General features: G+C 37.4%; 1 protein-coding gene across 10 annotated transcripts in view; it reads right to left on the reverse strand.

The window, feature by feature from the left end:
* The window catches only part of BAZ2B (bromodomain adjacent to zinc finger domain 2B), a 133,892-nt gene that overhangs the window by 79,052 nt on the left and 29,883 nt on the right, over positions 1-24,957 (reverse strand). For all 10 annotated transcript variants that reach the window (XM_086615931.1, XM_086615933.1, XM_086615939.1 and 7 more), the window contains exon 2: positions 17,894-17,936. The gene's annotated coding sequence lies outside the window, so the exon portion shown is untranslated. The remainder of the gene's footprint in view (positions 1-17,893; positions 17,937-24,957) is intronic.

Consider the following 24,957-nt stretch of genomic DNA (forward strand, 5'->3'; position numbering starts at 1 on the left):
TTTGGTTAGGAATTCACTACAGGGTTTTTTCATACCCGGGGGGCGGGGGGGAGAAGTTTTTGGTACCAAAAGCCCAAAATTATTTTAATATGAATTTATCTTGAAAGTGCAAAATATGACTTAGCATCTTTGCAAACTTTCATGAAACAATCAAGAACATGAATTGGTATTTTCTGGCATAGAATTTCACTAACATCTATCACGGTATGTACAACACTACTGCAAATTCTATGCCATTTATATCAACGTAAGACCAAGCTTATAAAAAAAAATAAAATAATTGCAGACTCATTCAACAGAGCAAAGAAAGACCGAAAATGCACTGCAATCATCATTTTAAATTATTAAATCTATTAGACTGATACTCTGGAGCAAAATAAAACTGGACCTATGCACTGAGTGATAGCTGTCACACTCACCTAGTCCTCCTCAGCAGTAGTCGAGAAATTACTTAAGTAAAAATAACACATCGACTATAATAAATATAGAAACAGCACAACATTTCCTATAAACGTAAGAAAAGCTGACAAAACGGCTGCTTTGTTTTATTTGAAAACTAAGTTTGTAAGACATGAAACAGTTCTGCAAGTGATAAAAATAAGCAATGAAATACCAATACTTCAGAAGGTGCATGACACACGCATTTCATGTCGCTGTATTTGTCCCACAAATACTCATCAGAATTTTTTGTGAAGTTAATACTAGTCGTCTAACACCTAAATCGACTTTAATATTCTTTTAAATCTCATGCAAATTAGATATATTTGCTTATCACTACTATCAGACAGGCATTACCAAAAGCAGTAGTTTTCTGTCTCAGAATATCAAAAAATTGAAAGTTGCAACTCTATATATTCTTTCTTCAGTCTATAAACACTTCAAACTATGAACCTGGGGGAGAGGGAGGGAGGGGAGAGGGAAGGGGAAGGGCAGGAAGCGCAGAAGACAAGCACTGAACACTTGGCATCACAGAACAGACAGGGAACAGGAACAGCTTACTGCGGAGAGCGGTTTCATCGGGAAGTAGCCATTATCCTGTCGCTACCGAGCGATGACAGCACTCCAGAAGAGCGAGCCGTGGCTCTGGCGGCGGGGCGCTCGGCTGTGTTTCCAGCCAAGAAGGAAGAAAGAAGACACGCTCTCCGCCCGAGCTCTGCGAGCCCGACGGTCGCCAGACGCTATTGTCGAAAGCCGCCCTGGAAACGAAACTCGGGCGAGCGTTCTCAGAGCTGGATTTGAGGAAGCATCTGAAAATCCACCACCACCTCCCTCTGTGTTACACACAAAACATGGCTGTCTCATTCAGAGATTAGCAATTATTGTAATGAGATACTGCCGAGAGGGTCAAACAGCACTTCCTGCAGTTTACACATCTTGATTTCCTGGTAAACAAAGCGAAAGGCAGGTGGAGCACCGGATCGCTCCCGACCAGGCGCGCTGGCCCCCGCGCGCAGTTTGCGCAGAACGCTATCGGGGTTCTCATCACACGAGGCAACAAGGTAGCAGAGAACAGAAAAACAACTGAACTATGAAGGATGCTTTTTCCACAACGTTACACAGTCATCAATGCTATGCTTTGTTAGTGGGTTGTAAGCCAAGCACAAGAAAAATATTTTCTTTTATTTTAAATGATGCTAATCACTGTATTTATAATTTAAGCATCAACCTCCAAAAAGCACAATTAAAGAAATCTACTAACAATATTCAGAAACGATCAAAATTAACTTACTGAACACAGTTTTAAAAGAAAAAAAAAAAAAAAAGCCTGGTTGTTTGGGGGGGGGGCATTTGTTTGTTTGTTTTGAAACTGCCTAACACTTTTCCTCCTCAAAAAAATTAATCACATAAGGACTAGACACATGGCAGTGATGCAGTAAGGAAAAGTTAGTTGCTTCCTACCTATAATCTTTCCAAAAATTCATTTCAACAAACTCCATTTTAAAAATCAGATTTTCACAGTGGAACTGCAGAGGGCCCTAGGCTACTACAAAAACTAAAAGGAAAAAAAGAATAACAAAATAAACAAAAACAACCCCCTCCAAAAAGAAGTCCTTGTCTAACAGAAGAAGCAGCTTACTACTCCCAAGCAACTAGAATAAAGCCCTTGGTCCACTGACAGAAGACAAAATTTCTTTAAGGGATAAATACAGTCAACTTACTCCACAACAGGCTGATGCAAGTGAAACTGCTACAGTGTCCTAAAACAACAGCACGAGAGCTTGAACCCTGGCATGTACTAGTAGAAAAGATTATCTGCGTACCAGAGGAAATACGCAAAGGCCAGGATGGGGCAGGTGAGGGGGATGGATCAATCAATTAATTCTCCCTCTCTCGGAAACTCAGCAGTATGAAACAAGATGACCTAGGGAATACACCAAAGTAGCATGTCTGGAGAAACAAATCCGAGGAATAGAACAATAAAGAAGTTTCTAATAATGATGTTACAAATACATTGCAGACATTTTTCACATTAAGATCAAGAAAGGAACAAAGGAAAGCTATGAGGAAAAAAAATACAGAAAGCATTACCGGAAAGATCACAAAAGATGAAAGAGTATCTGTATCAGCAAACCCTACAACTGAAGATGCAGCTCGTGCCAATGAAGGAGTTATTCTGCCACCACAATCTGCCAAACAAGGTAAGATACATTAACAACACAGATCTCTGCAACCAAAACAATACCCAAAGTTGGACTTCTGCAAACTGTGTTTTTCATAGATATAATTAGTACAGCCATAGTTTCCTAATCAAACATTTGGATAGAACTCATCGCCTTAAGTAAAACCACATCAAAACATCAGTATTTCATTCATCTGGTTTTCTATTGCTACTCATCTTTCAAAAAAGCAATCTTATCAAACAATACCTAGTGTTTCTGAAAAAAATAGCAAAAATCCAAACATTCCAATGAGAAAAGCCTTCTGCAAAGACAAGGAATACCAGTAGAACTCTTCGCAGTAGTCTTAAAATGGTTTTAAAAAGCCATGTATGTTGTATGTAATCAGGTAAGTGTGCTGCTACCATCACTGCAAACAGGCTCTCACAGCAAGATTTAGCAGATCATGATCTAAAGTCTCAATCTGGGAATTACTCTTAATTCCAGAAACCTGCACGCTAAAATACAGCCACAACAAGTTTGAGTCTTATGTGACTCCAGAAGAATCACATACAATAGTTCTACATGTTAAAATACCAGCTCATAAATGATAATTTTTCTACAGTTATTTCAATCCATATTGCACATGTGAAAAATATTTACCGTGGAACAGTACTGTTTAGCATTGAGACAGCAACGAAGGAGTGGGAAACAAAAATATTACACTGGAAACCGCCAAACAGAAGGTCCACACTTACTTTCTGAACTCCAGGTTTAATGAGACCCTTGCCCAGTAACAGTCTGTGCAAGATGTTAAAAGCAGGGATTTGTTTTCTACCAGAGCAACCATCAGAGAAGGCAAATACAGCCTTACAACCCACCACCTCCGTGCTGGTCAGCAAGCCAGCGAGAATAACGATTCAAGCACCTGATGTTCTCAGGCAGCAATTCTACAGGCTACTAAAATACTGGTGTTCGACACCTCAGCTCCGTGAAAAAAATATGTTTACAAACCAGGCCTAACAGGATACTGAAACACACGACACAACAAATCACCAGTCCAGCTACGTCTTAAATACGCATCAGCACCTGCACTCAATAAAGTAGCACAGCATCAACCTGTGGAGCCCAAGTGAACAGTTACTGTCTTTCTGGGAGATTCTTTTTTAAAAGAGTATCAGTTTCTATAGAGCAAATTCTAACTATAAATATGGGCATTTAATATGGCTCTAGCTGTAAATATGTGTATTGAAAAATAAATAAATAGTTAAAAGATATTTAGGATAAACTACACATGCAGTAACAGTGAGTAAAACATCAAAGTGTACTTTTATTGAGATTTCAAACACTGCCCAAGGGAATTAAAACTATGGTCATAAATACAAGATGTGGCAAACTTTATTATTTTGTTTTTTTTAAAAACATCAGCAGCTTATTACAGAGCCTTATGTGCTATGACTGCTGCCAAAGAAATTTCAAAAAAGTTAAGAATCGTATCGCTACAGAATGTAAGAATCATTTCAACACTGTGTATCAGAAAAAACAAGTATCAATTCCAAAAGAGAGATTTGAGCCTATCTAGAACTACCTGTGTCATTCAGGTAGCTCAATTCCAAAAAAGGTTTTGATTTAACACTTCATAGGTTACCCTGTGATTAAGAGATATAACAGCAGTTAAGCCATGAATGTTGCTTATGCTCACCTGAGAACATGTAATCTGTACGCAACCTCCAGTGAACGCAAACAAAATCAGAGATCTATACTTTGCATTATACATCGATGCAAATACCAAAATTGTTGCAAGAACTACAGATTAGTTCACAATAAAAACATTACTTAAAATAGTAAACACTTATGAATATGAATATAAACACAATACCTAAATCCAGCATTATCTGTGAATACAACCTGCAGCAATGGTTTTGGAGAGTATGAACTTCCTGCAGTCATCCCTGTAGTGAATGAAATCAATAAATTTATTTCTAAAACCTTCACATGCAGTATTACTCTATCTTTTGCTTCTAGCACTCCTAGCTGGAATCCTTTGACACTAGCTGCTTAGACCAATAAGGAGGGGAGACAAAAGTGACAATTCATTACTTAAATAATTTTCTGGAGTGGGACACCAGAAGTTCTAAATCATCTCTTTACTCAAGAAAAATCAACAAGTTAATAAAAGTGACCTCCAACTTAACTATGAAAGATGGAGGGGGATGGGGACAGACACATCAACCAACCAACTTTCCTCCTCATACTCAGTTTGTGCCAAAAGTCTCATCAACTTTTGCTCCTGAGAGCCCTTCCCACAATGCCATACCAAAGCACATGCAATTTGTGTCCCTCTCAATTAGATTCTGACAACATTCACAAGCCTCAGCATCATTTCTTCCCCACGTATGCTACTACACAGAGACCATTCTTGGGTTTCACTGTTACACAGCATAATATTGGATGCTGAAATTCACCTCCACATTTGAAAACATTAAGATACAACAAGAGACAGATTATCATTTCAATTAGTTTCTCAGCACCAAAAAATTCTAAACCAACCAATCTTCAAAACCCATCAGCTGATGCTAAGTAACCTGCCTAATTATACAGGTTATAGCCCCACCAAGGCAAAGGCAAAGAGGCTCCCTTTCCCAAGAGGAAAAGAGGCAGCAATCTTCTCTTTGTTCTACCTCCTCCATGTTCTGCTCACATATGTTGGTCACATTGCTCACGATTTAGGTTCATTTAAAGGCCCTTTGGTACTCATTGAATTATGTACCAAGTGCATGTATACACTTCATCTATCAATTTGATCCTTACAATAGTATCTTGGAATTGGAACACAGTGGCTACTAGAGAACTACCACTCTGACAGAGCCAGCCACATTCTATTATTATTAAACACATCTCTAACAAACCCAGAACTGTTTCAAGGAATTTAAAGTCACTCAAATGAAAACCCAGAAAACTAGTTTATTCTTTACATTACTACAGTGCCCAAAAGCATCCTTCATGCTGGCTTATTACTTAGAACTAACCACAAAACTATTCAAAATCCAAAATTATCATTCACTTAGTAGCATTTCGTACATTTGCTACTAGATTTTGACCCCACAAAGCTTATATATGGAACAAACTCTAAAAGAGCACACAAAAATATCTGAATTAAACAATTTCAGTGCATTTTAATTTTCCTGCACCAAAGCCTTCTCTTATGTTCCTTCTCATTTTAAATACTGTGTTTATCAAAATGTCTTATTATTACAGAAACAGTAGTTTTAACTAGCAACTTGGCAATAAAAGAAACTGAGGCACACCAGTATCTCAAGGAACCCAGTTTCCTATGTACCAAAACATGTCATTTCATAATAAAGTTGACATATACTACAATACAGTTCTTCAATAGTTTTCAGTATATTAAAATATAAACAGTGGTTCCAGTTTGATGCAATTTGAGTCTGAGATGATGTTTGTTTCCATGTTCTATATATGTAACTATCAGCCATTTAAAAAAGCATTAGAGGCCAACATTCTTATAAATATTTTTTTATTTTTAATATGTTAAACTGGATATTAACTGTTACTTAGTCAAACTGAAGGTTTTGGGGGAAAGATCACATAGGCAGCCAACATGGCAAAGAAGCATACACAGAAGGAAGGTTAAACTGCTATTTTCCATAAAATTGACCATTAATTTACCATTTTATTTGAAATTGAAATGTAAAATTAGTTTGAAAATAAAGATTTTTTAGAAGTTTTAAAAGGTTAGAATAACTATAAATACTTATTCTTTATCTATCATCATAATATACACATACACACACTCACAGACCCTCGGAGAATACAATATTCATTTTGCTGCAGAAGAACAGACATTGCATAACAATGAGATTTGCTAATGAAATCAGCCATCAACCTGGAATACATATGTATTAAACCAAGACCTCCGTGTCATTTCCTTTTTGCATCGTTTGTTCTTTCTCTCATTTTTCCTCGACCTTTCATTATCTTGTCCTCCTGGTTTCACTGCTTCAAGTACAGCAATACTGCAAAATATTTTGTTAACACTGTACGTACAACACTTTTTATTTTACAAAATTTATTTCCCTATTTATTGCTAAACATAGATTCTAATTGCATGGGTTCTATCAGCATTGTAAACGCAGCCTTGAAAGAAAAAAATCAATGGGTGCTAAGGAGACAAAGGACTTTTATTTCGCTGTAAAACAGCAGGAATATCCAATAAAAACCAGCTGTCACTTGGAACGAACTATACTTTAACAACTGAAGTTGCACACCAGTTAATACAATAAATTAATACAAGAGCAATACATTTTTTAAATTCTCCTCTGTATTTACTTCATCATTAAACAGGAACGGAATTTAGAACCACTACACGAATGCAGTGTAATTGCTTTGCATGAACATGATAAACATCATGAAACCAAATAAAACAATCCAGCAAGCTCAGTAACAGGATGTATGAGCAGGCAGTATACATATAAGTGACACAAAACACTTCACCGAAAAAGAGGTGAATACTGAATGGACTTATTTATTCTACTACTCAGAGCTGACCATAAAAATTAGAACATTACAAAAGTATTTTAAAAGACATTTTTCTCTCATTATACTAATATCATTTTTTAGTTTTGTGGGATATATGCTGCCTCATACCTCATAGATAAAAAGCAACCTATTTACACCCACAGATCAAAGAGCATCAAAACTATGTTTTGAATTCACAGAATCACAGAATGGTTTGGGTTGGAAGGGACCTCAAAGATCATCTAGTTCCGACCCCCTGCCATGGGCAGGGACACCCTCCACTACACCAGGTTGCTCAAAGCCCCATCCAACCTGGCCTTGAGCCCTTCCAGGGATGGGGCAGCCACAGCTTCTCTGGGCAACCTGTGCCAGTGCCTCACCACCCTCAGTGTAAAAAATTTCTTCCTTAGATCTAGTCAAAATCTATCCTCTTTCAGTTAAAAGCCATTAAATCACCCCCAAACTGTTAAAACTAATAATACAGCCCATTAAATTTGTCCACTGTTCTCATTTTACAGGTTTTTAATTGAAAAAATACAAATAAGATAGTGTTACTATAACGCCACAATCAAGTTAGCATTATTGTTGATAAGCTCCAAAGTCATACCAAAAATTAATACAGAACAGTAGAAAACAAGTGTTTGCTGGCTTGTTTGGTAGGGTGGGTTTTCTCATTTGTGCATAGGGTTGGTTTGCTTGTTTTTCTCCTTTCAACTAACACCCCAAAACTCTAACTCGATGAAGACAAACCACCACCTGGTTAGTTACTTTTGGTATACCAAAGTTGCATAGAGAACTCCTTTGGAATAAATGGAAGTAATTTGTAATTTATTTTCTCATTTTATCTTCAGGGCATAAGGAAGTCATTCAGTCATTCTACAGTAACAATGGCCATCACAACACCAAAGAAACAGAAGGCACAAGAGACCACTGAAAAATAGAGGAGAAAAATAATGAAATGTCTGAAAAGGGACTTAACCATCCCTGGAGCCAGTCATATCAAACAGTCACTATACAACCCAGGATGAATACCATCAAGATGCTGGACATAATGAACTAGGTAAGTAATTGAGAGCATAAAAATTTCCACAAACTGTCTTCGTACGTGCTCCAATTCTTCTTTTTTAAGTTAACAAGCACTTATGTCATCTAGACCTTTGAAGAAAGCAAATAACACATGGCCTTATTTTTCCTTCCATTTTTCTCACTTCTAAAGATATGCAGCTACATGATAGTAACATCCAGGCCTATGTCATATGAAGTGCTCTTACTCTCATTCATGCATTACGACGTACTAGTAAAAAGATGTATGAAGACTACTTTCAATCACACGCTATCGAAAATGCTTCTGTTTCAGTTACAAAGCATTTGTCCTGAAAAAAACCCATCTACATTACATCTCGAAATGGCTGAAACTGAACAGACAGAGGCATAGTTAATTATAGTGGGCTCACCTTTAAAAGCAAAGACTACACAATCTGCAGGGTTTGAAAGAAAGAGACTCTAATGCAACAACCTTGACCCTTGAAAGTGCTGGGTCACTTTCTTCTGTGATGAACAGTGATTGCTTTCTATAATTCTAACAATTGTCAAGTAGGCTAAAGAGTATGGCTAGCAGGTGACAGTTGTGAAATGCTTACACTTTTAACAATGACTTAGTACCCTGTAATACAGGTCAACTGTCCAATTCAGCATCTTCTACAAGATGTTAGAGGCTCTTGAAGCCATTTACCACAACAACTGACATCAATGGTTTTATGAGGGATCAAACTAGTACACGGGATCTAAGAGTATAGAGAACTGTTAAAGGATATAGTCTTAATACAAATGATCAAATGAGAAAGACTCAAAGATACCCAAATCTACTGTACATATGAAATATGTCATTCTGTTGACCTAACTGTTGACACTATGCAATCATACATGTATCTATCTTAAGTACAGGACATCAAACTTCACAGCTTGCAGAACTTGGCACAAATTTCATTAATAGGCATGAGAATACAAACCAGTTACTCTACAGAAAAAAGTGAACCCTCATTCTATAAATATAGTCAAACTTGGAACAACACAGATGAAACCGTATCAACAGTACACAGAATTAGATGCTGCCAGGTGCTAAGATACCTGAATTTTTCTCAATAAAGAAAAAATATGATCTCAGAAATGAGACTGAATTTATCGACCATATTTATCCTCTCTGAACTAACCAGAAATAGCTTCTTCAATAAATAGTTTAAAGATCTCTATTTTGCTGGAATAAATCACACAGATGTCAATGCCTACAGTATGAACATATTCTAAAAATCAACATCGTCCAGTTTACTGTGTTTTTTGTTGTGGTTTAAAAATCATATTCCAGAGAACCAGCAGTTCACATATACAGTTTTAGTACTGTGCTGTACTAGTAGTCACATCTACGCACACACACACGTGCCTTTATTTTCAGTAACACACGATGCTTAGTTAAAAGCTGTTTCTGGCACTTCGTACGAAAATTGCAAGCATCCATCAAAGCTTGTTTTTTAAAAACCTGGCAATGAAGCATGCGTACATTTTTTCATAATTAAACACCCCAAATTGTACTGAATTATGGTCACTACTATCTATCTACTTTCAGGGAATAAAAGTGGAGGACAATTTATTAAAGCACAGGAAGAACTCCTAAACACTGGAAGGTCACAGTCTATGTGCTAAGCTGCTAAACAAAAACATCTATGATATTCCAGAGCTGCCATTTTTCTTCCTTGACAAAGACTCCATCTGCCACAGGGCCATTTACAGCCTCAGAGTCAGAATATCAATGATTTCCAACCATTCTGCAAGTCTGCTTTCACCTTGACATCACCTCTGTAATACATCTAAAACAGATGATACGTATAACCCCTCTACAAGCTCTAAGCCCATGCTTTATTCAGTTGTTAGGCATTTAAGCTGTGCTCTACCGTACCATTTCTTTACTTCTCCTGAATTGTGAAAAAATATTAAAATTCAAAATTTTACATCCTTTTCATTGCTGTGCTTGTTTTATATAAATTATTTTTTGAAAACCTAATAAGAAAAACTTTTAAATATTTACAAAACATGTAAAAACAGTTAGAAAACATCTGATCATTTTAAAATCTGTATTTACATAATGTACATGCACACAACCTCAATTTATTTTTTCTTTTCCAAATAAACAAAACATGCCTACTAAGATCCTTACTACTGACCACCATGCAGAATAAACTATCACAGCTTTATCAAAGCCAAAAAAACTGCATTTACCTCTATATCCCTTCATGTATACGTACAAACTGATTTAAAAAAAAAAATCCAGGTTATAGCTGGGACAAAAAAGGAAAGAGAATGTTGCCTTGCTGAACGAATACCTGAAGAATTACGTCCTCAGATCAATAAAATCAATTTTTAATATATATTTTTTTCATGTACACACGAACGTATATGCACATGCATGCTCTCCATTAAGTATGAGAATATAGAGTCCTTCATCAGGCTTATCCCAACACAACTTTAATGAATGTATTGCCTGATAGCAGCTTCTGGAGTCTTGAAATTCAGGTAGATGTTGGTACTCTATAGTAATTTCTAAATGTGCAAACTTGCAGCTTGATTTTACAGTGAAACCGGATCTCAGGAGAAACAATTTGTATTACAAATATATATCAAAAAAACTCACCAAACTTGTTCAATTTTCCACCTGCTAACAATACACATTTTGTTTGTTTCTCATCTCATCTGTAACTCAACTACCCCTACCCCATCTCCTCATTACCACTAGCTAAGTACTTTGGTTTTTTAGTGGTGTTGAAATGGGCTGGCAAACTACAGAACACAAGGGAGCATCTGCATGAAACCCAGGTGTCTCAAGTCAAACACAGACCAGCGCTTCATCGTTCACTGGTTTTTGTGCCTAACAGTCAGACCTGAAGAACAGCACCATGATGCATCCAAATTTAAGACAATTGTTCCCGAACTGGGGAAAACCAGGCCCAACAGAACAGAAAAGGAATGTATCTTTGAGAGAACGTACTACAACGCCGCAGAGCTAAGGAGGCAACCAAGGTAAGGTACTCAGGCACGGACAGATCTGGGAAACCACGCTGTCCTAGGAAAGATCTCACTGAGGATGTGGAAGGGCAGTGGATAAAACAAGAGTCAATCACTGTTAGAAATCCAATACCTCTCAGTCTTACACAACAGCAGCTGTCTTCCACCACACACTCCCTGCTACAAAGCACTGACTTGACTCAAAAATTCCTTGATGCTACTGCTTTTTTCTAATTCTACCTTCTTCCTTTGAAAATCCTACAAGAAAAGAGACAAAGGGAAAGAAAAGGAAAACAATTAAGTTTCTAGTTAAGATAGAATCATCAAGTTGTTTAGACTGGAAGGATTATAGAGGTCATCTGGTCCCATCTCCTGCTCAAAGTACAGTTAACTTGGAAGTTACATAAAGTTGCTCAAGAGCCTTGGCCAGTAAACAAGATGCAGACTTTGCAGGCTCTCTGAGCGCCCATTTCAGTGTTTCCTAGGATCAGATTGGTTTGGGTTGGAAGGAACCTTCAAAGATCATCTAAGTCTAATTCCCCTGCTGTGGGCAGAAACATCTTTTACTAGGCCAGGCTGCTCAAAGCCCCATCCAACTGGACTTTGACACTTCCAGTGATGGGGCATCCACAGCTTCTCTGAGCAACATGTTATGTCTCACCACTCTCACCACAAAAAATTTCTTCCTTATGCCCAACCTAAACCTACCCTTTCAGTTTAAAACTGTGCTGCCACTACAGGTCCTGGTAAAAAGTCTCTCTCTGTCCATCTTACAATCCTCTTTTCTATATTGAAAGGCCGCAATCAGGTCCCTCTGGAGCCTTCTCGTTTCCAGACTGAACAATCCCAGCTTTCTCAGCCTTTCTTCATAGGAGAGGGGTTCCAGCCCTCTGATCATTGTCGTGGCCCTCCCCTGGACCCACTCAAAAAGGTCCATGTCTCTCTTGTACTGGGGTCCCCAGAGCTTGGCACAGTGCTCCACGTGGGGTCTGACCAGAATTCCCTCCCTCACCTGCTGCCCACGCTGCTCTGGATGCACCCCAGGATACGACCAGTTTTTTGGGCTCCGAGCGCACAATGCCAAGACTGTGAAGTTTGACAACTTTCATTCTCAGGAATCTTTCCTTTTTATCTACTCAGATCTTCCCTTTGCAAAATCTGTGCCTTTTGCCTCCTCTCTTCTCACTGTACACTTCAAAGAAGAACCTGACTTTTATTCTAACTCCTTCCAGGCAGCTCAATATAACCATTCGCTTTCCTCGAGTCTCCTCAAGGCTGAACGACTCCTCTCACACATCTGTATTGTGTCATGTGTTCTTGTTCCATGTTCATCTTGGTAGTCAATCACTGCACTCACTAAAACATGTCACTACTCAGTTTTGTCTTCACATCAGTTTCTCACAAAACACACACCTAAGCTCTTCCAGTTAAGTCGAAAATAAAAGAACTCTTGTCATTTATTTAAGGATCCCAGTTGCCTTCTCAGTTCCACATCTTTTGATTTCACTATTTCAAATTTTCTTTATTAGCACAAGATTTGATACTAACCTTAAAATCAGAAAAGAAATTAAGTAAAGCGAATTTAGTTTTGCCTAAGGATTTTTAAGATTGTAAGAATATAATCAAATACCAAATTATTCACAGTAATATTATGAATTCTGGTAACACTAAATAAAAAACCCCACGTACACTATGCCTCCCTCCTTGAACTTGTAACCCTTACCCAGACCACAATTTTCGGAGCTTTCCTGTGGTGAACTGGTGAAGTCCTACTAAAAGCAGCTTTCTGGTTGAAACAGGAACACAATACACAGATTAGCTACGAGCAGAAGAGCCCCCGAAGACTGAGATTCAAAAGATAAGGTTGCCTCAACTTACACATGGAAAATTATCTTTTCAATAGTTGACCAGAAATGTCCTCTTAAGCTGAACACCTAAACTACAGATTGCATTTAAATGCTAAGAAAACTTCTTTTTCTAAGAAAGCCACAGCAAACAAAATGAAAACTCTTATCATACGTACTTTGAAAGATTCCTGAACTTTTAAACTTTTGAAGTAACTGTAAACAACAAAATCACTTTTTTTTATGCAAATGCATCACTGCTACTGCAAGGACAAAACCAGCTGGTCTTAACAATACAGTGACACTACTGAAAATTCAATTCACATCTGAGCTCCTCCGGTTGCCACCTGTACAGTAAAGCTTAATAAACCACTTATTCCTCCTAACAGATGCTAATCATGGACTGACGATACATAATCAAAATCTCCTCTTTAACCCTTTCAGCAAATAATCATTATTAAATCTGCTTTGCAGCAGCACTATTAGAACAGTTGGTAACTCTTACAGAAGTTGTGTCAGTAGTGGGTTTTTAATTGTTTTTTAAAACTGCCTTCCTATTATAAAATATATCAAACATAGTTTACTAGTTTGAAAGAAAACTAATAAAACTAGGTGTTGTGCAAAGAAGTACATAGTTTATTCTTTCCTTGACACGTTCAGTCATTTTGTAATTTTACTTTCATAATTGTTTTATCTAGAATGTTTATTTGTTTTCCTTGATAAATAAATCTAAACATACACATACAAGCAAGCATATACACGTACACACACAATGACCGTATCTGCAGACAAATGAGGAACATACAGCAATAAACTATTTTTATTTCAATTTTTAACAAGACGATTTCCTAAAAATAACTATGCAAAAGTAAGTAGAAAAAGGCATAGTTACCTTCTGCCTTTTATTTAAACTGTATAATTACTGTAAGCATGTAAAACTTAAAATAGTATTATTTTTAGCCTCTTAGTCAACGTTAATTGTTGTCATTATACTAAAGCAAAGATATAATTAAATCTGCAAGCGTTACACACGTATGAAGGAAATAAATTCTCACGTTCTTTAGAGGATGAGCTGCTTTGGAAGCTTTTATATTTTTTCTGAGCTTGCCAAATGTACATCCATCTACACTGTCAAAAAAACAAACTGCTTCTTTTCATATACTATTACTACAAACAATGAACACCATATTTTCACAGAATCACAATGGTTTAGTTTGGAAAGGACCCTCAAAGACCATGTATTTCCAACCGTGCTGTGGGCAGAAACATCTTTTACTAGGCCAGGCTGCTCAAAGCCCCATCCAAACGGACTTTGACCACTTCCAATGATGGGGCATCCACAGCTTCTCTGGGCAACATGTCTCAGTGTCACCATCCTTACAGTGAAAATAAATTCTTCCCTATGTCTAAACCTGCCCTCTTCCAGTTTAAAACCACTGCCTCTTGTGTCACTACAGGCCCTGGTAAAAAGTCTCTCCATCTTTCTTACGATCCCTCTTTTATATAGTGAAAGGCTGCAATCGAGTGATCTTTAAGGTCCCTTTCCAATCCAAACCATTTTATGATTTCAACTTGGTTTAAGGGAAGTGATTTTATTGGCAATTTGCTTCTGTATTTTAGAACCAGTAATTCAAATATACAAAATCTTTCTGGGTCTGACAGCAAAAAAAACTCAAAATATTTTTTTGTTGTTGTTCACCTTCACCCTCCCAGTGACAATTCAAAGTAGGCCAACATATACTTTGTTACTGTGAAAAGAAACCAGGTAGTTTTCAAAACCAGTCAAAACCTTACTTCTACTTTCTGTAGAAACCACGATTTATGCATCCTTTAACATCTTCCTCTTCTTCGATCAAGATTTTTTTTTTCCCTCCACCCTCCCCGCCCCAAAAAATGGAAAAAACTTAAGTGTAGGTCTCATCCACAAAGTTTCTTCAGCTAACCACAGTATTCACCAGCTCTGGTAACATCTCTCATAAGCATAACTCCTCATGACAATTTTGGTCAAATTCTGAGGCCTCTCTTCTTAATTTCACCTTAACTCTCTACAAAATTTTTTTCAGCCTTCTGCTAACCTTATCTTTTACTTTTAAATCACTTGTTTAATTATAGCCATTAATAAATTGCTTTGGTCCAACCATATAGCAAAGTTTTAGAAAGTATTATGTGCATAACTTTCAAGTACTGTGTCAACTTTCTACATTATTTCTGTTTTCATCGGTAAAGCGGTACCTGTTAGAATTCACCACCGCCACCTTTCGGAACAAATAAAAAGAGTCATCATTGGAGAAGAAAAGAATTTTGTATTTTGGGAGTAGAAATTAGTATTCTCAAGAACCTCTTTTCTAAAATGGTATGACTTTAACAGAAGGGAAAAAAAACCCCACACCCACACAACAACAAAAATCCCACAACTCAAAGTACAAGGAATTCTTACTTGCCGTTTTTCCTAATCTTTTCAAGCTCTCCCTTGAACAATCGCATGTTACAACAGAATGCATACTGAAGTGCCATTTCTTTGTTTGGGTGGAAGGGTTTTTATTGCTTCGTAACAAAGAAAATATGTTCTGTAGTGTAAAGAACTGACTGTACCCACAAAAGTGTTAAAGATGACTAAGGATACATTTTTTTCTTCTTTTTTCAGAGATTGGACGTTTTTCATCCCTCACAAAAACATTAAGTAACTTATAGTTGGCCATAAACACACAAGCACAATAAACTGGTACACTGACTTTGTATAAACAATTAAAAATAAGCTTTTGTTGAGGGAAAGAGATCTGTACCTCACTGTTATTTCCCTTTCATTTTTTAAGGCCTATAGGACAACCAACCAAAAAGCACAAATCTCTCTGTAATTTCTCCTGTTCTTTCTCCAATTCCGTATTTTGTATTTAGAGGGAGAAAAGTTATGCATGTCAAGTTGACCACTTATGAAGCATTCGTTTCATTCTACTGAGTAATGCACTTTTTTGTTCAGTATTCATCCTGATTACTCCACAGAGAAACAGAGCTCAGCTGCAGCCAGCTAGCAGCTCTCATTCCGTGGTTGCAGGTGTAGGGAAAACTGCTCCTCAAAGTAGGATCTAGTTATTACTGTGGGTAATAACTCCCAAAACATCAAGGAGGAACAAGCCCTCAGAGGACTTCAGTGTTCAGAAAGTCAGAGAGAAATTTTCAACTTGAGCAATAGTAGTTTTCGTATTTCTAGGTACATGTATTCTCAACGGATTGCATCTCCTTCTCGTGACAAAGACTAATTTTAGTCACAAAGTTAGCACGTTTAGCTCTTAAAAGTCCAAGATACAGGTAATGTTTAAAACTAATTAGATACTACACCTCCCTACCCCCTGCAAAACTGGAAGCTGCTTCTAGGAAGTCTCGACGTCTTTCCTCCAGACACAGGGAGGCTGGGCAGGCAGCAGTGCAGCTTGCTCCTACTTCGCAACAGCAGCTATGGTGCCTTCCACCCTCGCCTGCTCTCCCGCCACTGCCTGCTCCGCACTGCGCTCACTACAAAGCTCTTCTTTTGACCTTTAATTCACTTGGCCCCTCCTATTTAATAGATCTGCTCTCTCGACATGAACCTATCCGTTCTTTCAACTGAGCAGATGTTGGTGCTCTCACCATTCCCGTAAACGCTGTTTCAAGTCACAGGCAGCGGTTTTCACAGCTTCTCTGTGATGCACAGAAAGCACGCAACTGTACACTTGAAGTACTTGTAAAACCTGGGCCTTTTCAATTTAGTCTTAAACATTATCTTAATCAGCATGCAAAAAAGTATTGATTTAGCCTTCTATTCCCCAGTGTCAGTGCGAATTCTATCTTCACTGATTGTGAAGTTACCTCTGGGGCGAGGGCATTAATGTTGCTACTGAAACGTAAGACTCCCCTGTATCACACAGCACCATGCCTGGGATCTAAACAAGGCTCTTGTTAACCCAGATATCTCATTACTAAACAAATTTACAATATGTCTTTACAAATTTAAGTATGTTATTTGCTATTTTCAGGGTATATTATCACAAGTGTATGAAGAATTGACAGTATGAGGAGCAGCAAAATAATAAACTTGAAAAAATAATTTCAAATCTATTTCGTATTTTCCTTTCTTACTTTATGTACCTGGCAGACAGCAAAACAATAAAAGTTAAAAAGTGTGCCTGAAAACTGCACCTGTGAGCTACAGTAAAGACAGTCAGGTTTTCTGTTTAAATCTCTATTTTAGTTTTCATTTTCAACTGTCTAAAGCAAAGTACTGGAGTAAGACATAAAACACTTTCTTTTTCTTCAGTTATCCAGCCAAAAAAAAAAAAAAGCAAATTGATGTGAATGCAAGATTCTTCATTTCCTAATAGTCTAGTAAACTAGAAATAAAACAAGATAATTCATGCTCATCATGTAACAAAATATACATTTTCTGACTACTCAGAATACCTTTCAAAGTTGCTAAAATTTATTTTGGTATCAAAACTCTCAGTGCAACCTCTCACTTCATTTTAAATATTCCCTAAACTAATGTCAGACATCAAAACTACTAAAAGTATACTGAAAACGTGCAACACACTAGAATTATATTCTATCATACTTATATTTCAAGCCTACATACAAAGAAATCCAGAAAAAATGGTAACAGTGTTATTATGGACATTAGTCGTTAAAGATCTACTCAACAGTTAAGCATGAAGTCACAAAAGTAACTGCACATGTCTTTGTTAAGACTGTGCTTAATGTCTTGCTGAAATCAGGACCTGGATGCAGAATTCAGCACTCAGCCACAGAGTAGGTAATATTTTCCTTTTCCCTACGTGATTCATGATTCTCAGAAAATTATCAGAATACTTCTTGCTGTAGCTTACTTACTCTGATGAATGTGGTCAGTTCTGTGACATTGCTGTTTTGCAACCTGCAACCAGAAAACAATTAATGATGAGCTGATCATCCTTTCATCAAGTAACTTTTACAAGGACAAAGACACATCAACAAGAACAGTAATGTTTCTCAGAAAAACACATCTGTGAAGTATTTCCAGTGTACTGAAAACACTTTGTTTCCCACAGTGAGATATGAAGCCATTAAACCAAGAACAGTTTAAGCCAAATGTTATGTAATCACACCTTTTTAGTTTGCAACCAGCTGTTCAAATACACAAACCCATTTAACCCTTACTAAATTGTGAATGATATGTGCACAGTAAGTCAAAGGAATCTTTCTGTTAAAATGCAAATAGAATTCTGGCCTCCCAGAAATCAATGGGAATTTTCAATTTTGTTTATACGGAACCAGCGTTTCATTCCATTACTAATGGTCCTTAGCATGAGGATTTCAAATTCTCCTCATGCTATGAGAATTCAGAGGCATTTCCATGACAGTACAAAATCCAGACATATTTCACTGAAAATGTAAAACCAGAAGGAATTCTTGAACACTTGTTTGGATTGCTTTCTTCTCAGACTTTTTTGCCCTGGGTAGATCAAGTTTTTCTAAACACACAGTTCATACACACTGTGTAAGAAGTAGACAACAGCATAACAGATGCAACATTTGGAATACCACCATTTCTGGAAAACATTACTTGCTATAGCAGTAGGAATCTAGTATTGTTGGGTTTTCTAATATTTTTTTTTTCACTGAAGACTAGTAAAGTCAGTGAAATTTTACAGTTCAATCCTTTAAAAATATCTTCTGTAGCATTAAACATATACTCGCCATACAAAGCTTGTAGATGTTCTTTTCAGCTACAGGATAAGACAATTTTAACTGAGCAAATATGCATAACTGCCCACATATCAAAAAACGCTAGGGTGAAACGGTATTTCTGGGTTTTTTTTTCTGTTGTTGGTTTATCTGGGGCTTTTGTTTTACACTGAACACTTTTTTTAAAAAAACAAATGCGTAGAAAACTGGTCGTTTTTACTCTAGAATTTTTTCTACAGCGTCACACTGATGAGAGCATAAACCTGGCCTATCTCACAGTGGCACGTTCAAGAAGACATACTAATAAATTTACACAAACAAAATTTCAGCCATCTACATGAGCAAGAACTTATTTTACAAAGTTAGATAAGCTAAGTAACAATTTAAATCTAGGTAGGTAATTTTATCAACAACAGCCGTCATTTTTAAAATTTTATTTTATATTACAACCTGTAAACATCTGGCATTAACACCAACAATTGCTTGTTTATTCGTTATGGCCACTACTGTCCAACCACACTGCTGGCCCTGCCAGGAAAACAATATGTATTTTTCTCTCTTGTCAAAGGACAGCCAGGAACAAATTGTTCCTCATAACCGTTCATGGCAACATCATCAACCTATACAGGAAAGGAATCACATTTGTTCTCCCAAGGAGAAATCAAAACATTGCTGTTCCCCTTCTCTACCCTACTGCCATGCCTTGACAACACCAAAAAAAACCCCAATTTTCTAAGATTAGAAACAAGAGAGAAGCGATGGAAGGAGATATGACACAGTAACTACACCATTTAAAAAGTGGGAGCAAAGCATCTGAGTGAGGAAAAACTTAAGAAAGTATGTATTTTGCTACTCTCTCGACTAAAACCCTGGACTGTCCTTCAGAAAGCAGCAAACAAAGTTATTTCCTTTTCTAAGTTGGAAACATGGTATTTTCAGTATTAGCTGAAGCTCAAGCACTTGCTGCCTGTTACAATCATGCACATATGTTCTACTTCTGAGTACATCTATACCTGTGCCATTGCTAAGTTTTGGGTTTGGTATCAGTCCTGAAGGCACTGAAGAGCCCACTAAAACCTAAACCTTTGGACAAATGCTAAAGGTTCAACAGCTGAGGATAGCGAAAACAGCTCACGAAGTTCCACCTTGCCCTTTGCAAGGAATGATAACCAACTGTCTCACCGGCAGACAGAGCGTACTGCGCATCACAGCCTCCTCAGCCCCCAATGCTGTCCCAGGAGAAGAAAATGTTTCCCTACAGAAAAGTTGCCCAGATCTCTCAGAATCCAACCGCATTGGAGAATAGCCTACTTGCTTCCCCAGGGTAACAACACTTCCAAAAGGGCAGAAAAGACCGGCAGGAAATCTTGAGTAGTAGATTCAGGCTGATGCTCTCTGACAATCTGTTGCTTCAACACATCTCCTTTACAGGTGGCTGACTTCTCCATCCTTCGTCTGCTCTGACTGGATGCAAGTTTGGAAACCAAGGAGGGAGGAAAAAGAGGGGGTCTTTTTTCCTCTCTGCTCTATTGTTAGTACACGAAAAGGGTCATAACTTGGAAAATCCTCTACAACTTTACTAGAAATGCAAAAATTGTAAACAAAGAGGTTTCCACAAGAAATTGGAATAGGCACTCAAGAAATTGTAACACAAAAGACTGCACAACTGCAAGTAAAAACAGGAAACAGTCTTAAAAACTGGCTTTACTATTGCTTCAATACTTCAAGGTCTGAATATATTAAGAATTATTCCCAAAGCAAAAAAATTCAACATTAGCCATGTGCATAAGCAAAATCACTTTGTACCTTCTGGAGCTATCTCACAGCTTCATACCACACAAACTGCTTCAGACAGTAATGGAGCACATATTTCAACAAAGTACATTTGTATTTCCTTCGCCTTCTTTGACTAAAGGCCTACTAAAGTCAGTCTTCAACCTCAAGTGGTGCAATAATCATTTCAGTCCACCTTCAAAACTCCTAGAAGACCTCAAGATCTGCTGCCTGTGTAAGCTTTCAGCCTTCTATACTCTGATACTCCTATTATTAGGGGTCACATCCTATGTCCATTCCTACCCTGACTACCTGTGCACTCACGTGGGCTAAAAGGCAAGTACCTGTCTATGGGCAATTTGCTTCCACCTGAGGGAAGGAGTCGAGTAGGAGGGATGTCAAATCTAAGCTTGGAAAGGGGTGACAGAACACAAAATCAGTTTGAGACCGACAAGCAGAGGTGTTGGGAAACATCTGGGAGACATGATGATGAAAAACATGGAGAGGAAGGCACCAGAAAACACACAACTGTGCAATTCCACCAGCAGGTGCTGGGGTATGCAAGTAGGTTAATTTCTTAATCCCTTGCCTGAAATACTTAACAGAAATTCAGGAGTATAGTCCTCCATTAAAACACCATATTGTATTACGCAAATCACCCAGAACAAATGTATGATTATCACATACTTTCATTAGGCTAAATAAAAAGTCTGTATTCAGCAGAAAAATTTTAGCAGTACATTCAAAATTACAGGTAACAAAACTAGTACTAGAGTTGAATTAATCTAATGCAGTGGTCAAATTTTCTTCCTCCTAAACACTGTCAAATGCACATAGTTAAGATTTGAGTAAAGGTCAAAATCCAAGAATTTTACAGATTGGGAAAGTAAATCTGGCTAGAGGTATACACACAAGCCTACCTTGTATCTTTTGATGGGTCAAAACTAACTTCAGTTGGACAATTTTGTATCATACACAATTGACAAATGTCCTGTGTATCTAATACTCTCTAAGGGGGAAAAAAAAAAGTGCATCTTTATGCAACTGCTGCAAATAAATTCTGTTTTTAAGAACAAAAATAGTTGTCTTTACTAAGGAAAAAGTCTAACTTCCCATTTCTTAGTCAAGTAAACAAATGCAAATACAACACAACAGATATAAAATGCATCACACACTGCCTTCTCCCATATGCTGTAGGTAACTTCAATAAAGAAATCACCAAGTTAATCAAAGACCATTGCTCATTCTTCATCAATAAAGAAAAGCACATGTAATGCATGGTCTTGTATTACCGAGGTTGTTTACTCTCTTTCCAAAGACCAAAGGTTTCGTTGTTCAGAGTTTTGTTCGCTGCCTGTAGAAAGCTACCTTTACACCTTAGTAGCACTCATCACACTTAGTAAAACAAATGGTTGAAGACCACTAAAATCGGCACAGCAACTATCTTCCCTTTGAAAGGGAGAATAAACTTGTATGTTGAGGACATCCCTCTCACAACACCCCAGCTGCCCCAGAATCAAAGAAATATTACAAGCTCACACATTGGAATGGACTGGAATTTGCATCTTGAATTTTTCTTCAAGATAATGGCATTTTTGTATATTTAAAAGAACAGAAAGGAAAGAAAACAGTGTCTGGAAGAGAAGACTGCAAACTTTCTTTTATGTCTATGTTTCCCAGCATCAACCCAGCACAGGCAAAGTGTCTCATTGTCTGCACTGCACGGCACAGACACACAGGGAGAGTAATTGCTTCTCATTGCAAGAACGAGACAGTTACTGTGGACAGGTAAGATTATATCACTTTTTATTTTCAAAATTCATTATTAAATATGCAACTTAAGTGTAGTCTAATCTTTTTTCCTGCATTATTTCCTTATAGAGTACAAAGTGAAAAAAAAAAGGAAGTTTCCTGTGCTTAATATTAGCACATAAATGGAGCTAATTGACGTTTGACTTAAGTGGGAAGACAGGGTGGGGTGAATTCCCACCTTTGTTACTGTTATCACTTTGCAAAGTGTTTTTTTAAGCAAGACCAGAATAACTGGTTTACATTCTGGCAATGGCATCTTCTCAGTTACATCAAAACTTAGAATCTGAAAGCAACGCAGACTGCAGCAAAAACTGCACCATTTTCATAGAACCGTGAGGCAAGACATTTTCTTTCTTCACTGCAATTTGCTTCTTTCTTCAATGCAAACATACTACAAAAGATGCAACTGTCTTTCAAAAATTGACTTGATACCCTTTTAAATCATATTGCAAACAAAGCTGAAAGAATGTGAGTGTTCAAATTACATTCTTCCTGGTTTTCGTTAGTAATTCAGGACTTGTCTGCTCTGGAAGTTTACTGTGATGGGAGAGCTATCAAAATTACGGCATTATCAAAGACTGGAAAAGTGAGGTTACGGAAACTTTGTCAAACTGTTTCATACTTCTGTCAATATTTGTAAGTAGCATTTCCTGAAAACTTGACAGAAAAAACATTTGATAAAATGGGGGCACTTGTTTCCTAAAACTTAGATAAATATTTGGAAAAACTGAAGCAAGTTTCTCTGTGCAAAAGAATATATGCCATTACCGGTTCTTTTAATGACTTTTCTGGTAAAACTTTTAGTATCTACTAAAGACTAGCACATGACAATCTACTTCTTGGAAAAGCCCTTCTACCGGAATACTCGAAAGGAAGAGAAAAGAGAAGTCACGGCCCTAAAATACAGTTTTAAGAAAGTAAGCTGACAAAAAAACCACACGAGTTTTTAGAAGTATTTTTTAAAATGCTTTTATCTCTTCTGATAAAATAACATGTGGAGAACCAATAAATGAAAATATGGATTTGGAACAAAAGATTGAAAAAAAATCTCCACTGTGACAGCACAGTTAACAACATAAGCTTTGTGCAAACATATGGTATCGTTTCAGAAAATTTTTCATCTGCCAAAGCAATATTATCTCTAATTATTTTGGAAACCAATAATTTAACAGGAGTTCAGTATTTCAGCAGCAGATTTCAGCAACGTGCATATTTGTGCTAGCAAAGACTGGGCATCAGTCGCTATGAGGGATATTTAAGTACTAGAAATCAAATGCTTTCCCTAAAAGTTTGGGTTCTGTGTTTAATTTCTTTTAAAAGATTGAAGTAGTTGTGTTTTTCCTGCTTTTAATTTTTCTCCCACCCTCTTCCATAAATCAGTGTACTAATACAGAGGAGCCTTAGAGAAGGATCTGAAAGAACTTTAACTGGTAATCCCCCCAATTATGTTCTTCTCACCTATTTTAGTTTCAAGTTTCTTGAACATGAATAATCCTTCTGGAACAAACCAGAAATACTCTGTATTGCAGATGAGGCCTTATCACGACACTCCCAGTGCAACAGTGATGTAAGAGAATCATTAAAACCATTGCACAACCAGCCTCCTGTTCAGAGACACCACGTTCACCTCTGTGAATCGTTCAAGTATTGGCCAATAAAGACAGAGCTCATGCTCATCTGCTGCCATGCACAACTGTTTATTGATTAAGCTCTTCACAGCTCTTGCTGTACCTTCTGAACAGGAGCAATGCAATGGGGGGGCATGGGGGATGGTTCTTGTAAAAAAAAAACCAAACACACTAAACTGTCTTCAATATTACCAAGTTCCACTGGCTATTTTAATTTTAGCTTAAGACCAAAACTTTTAAGATCATCTTGTTTCTTCCACTCATTTGCAATTGCACATTCCTCATTCCATTAAGTTTTTGAAAGGAGAAAAACAAATATAACTTCTATTATCCCAAAATACCCTGTATTCTCACTTACGCTATTAATCATTGCTCGAAGTACTAACTGCTCTTCACCCACATTACACAAAACTCCAGAAGTGGCAGGAAACAAAGCCCTTTACTCACATCTTAACTTCGCAAAATCCGAATGAAAGTAAGAAATGTTAATTCAGATTCATTGTACTAAGAAGTTCTCTTTTGAGCAGCAGAAAATAGTTGTTGTCCATTTTTATGATAATTGTCGTACACTGAGGAAGTCACATTTTTATTTTGAGTCTGCTAGCACTGCTTCACGAAAACAAAAACCACACAAACCATTTGATCAATCGCAGTCTCTGCTCTCTTCAGTGGGTAGACTCTACCTCTCTGTTGCAGAAGAAATACAAGAGTTAGTCAGCTGCTAGAGCACTGCACACAGGAACTATGAATTGGCCCCAAAACACAAGACTGAGGCTTCTAGCCCACAGCTCGTCTTTATTCTTTCATTCAATAAGCTGATCTATGCACCTGGAGACTTCTCTCATATTCAGTTCTCTTGGTACAGGGATCCACTCACATAGAATCATAGAATCATTTATGTTGGAATGACCTTTAAGATCATGAGGTCCAATGACAAACCTGACACTGCCAAGTCCATCACTAAGCCACATCCCTCAGCACCACATCTACACATCTTTGGAATACCTCCAGGATGGC

This window comes from Tauraco erythrolophus, chromosome 8 (genome assembly GCF_009769465.1).
Source record: "Tauraco erythrolophus isolate bTauEry1 chromosome 8, bTauEry1.pri, whole genome shotgun sequence".
NCBI classification, from domain to species: domain Eukaryota; kingdom Metazoa; phylum Chordata; class Aves; order Musophagiformes; family Musophagidae; genus Tauraco; species Tauraco erythrolophus.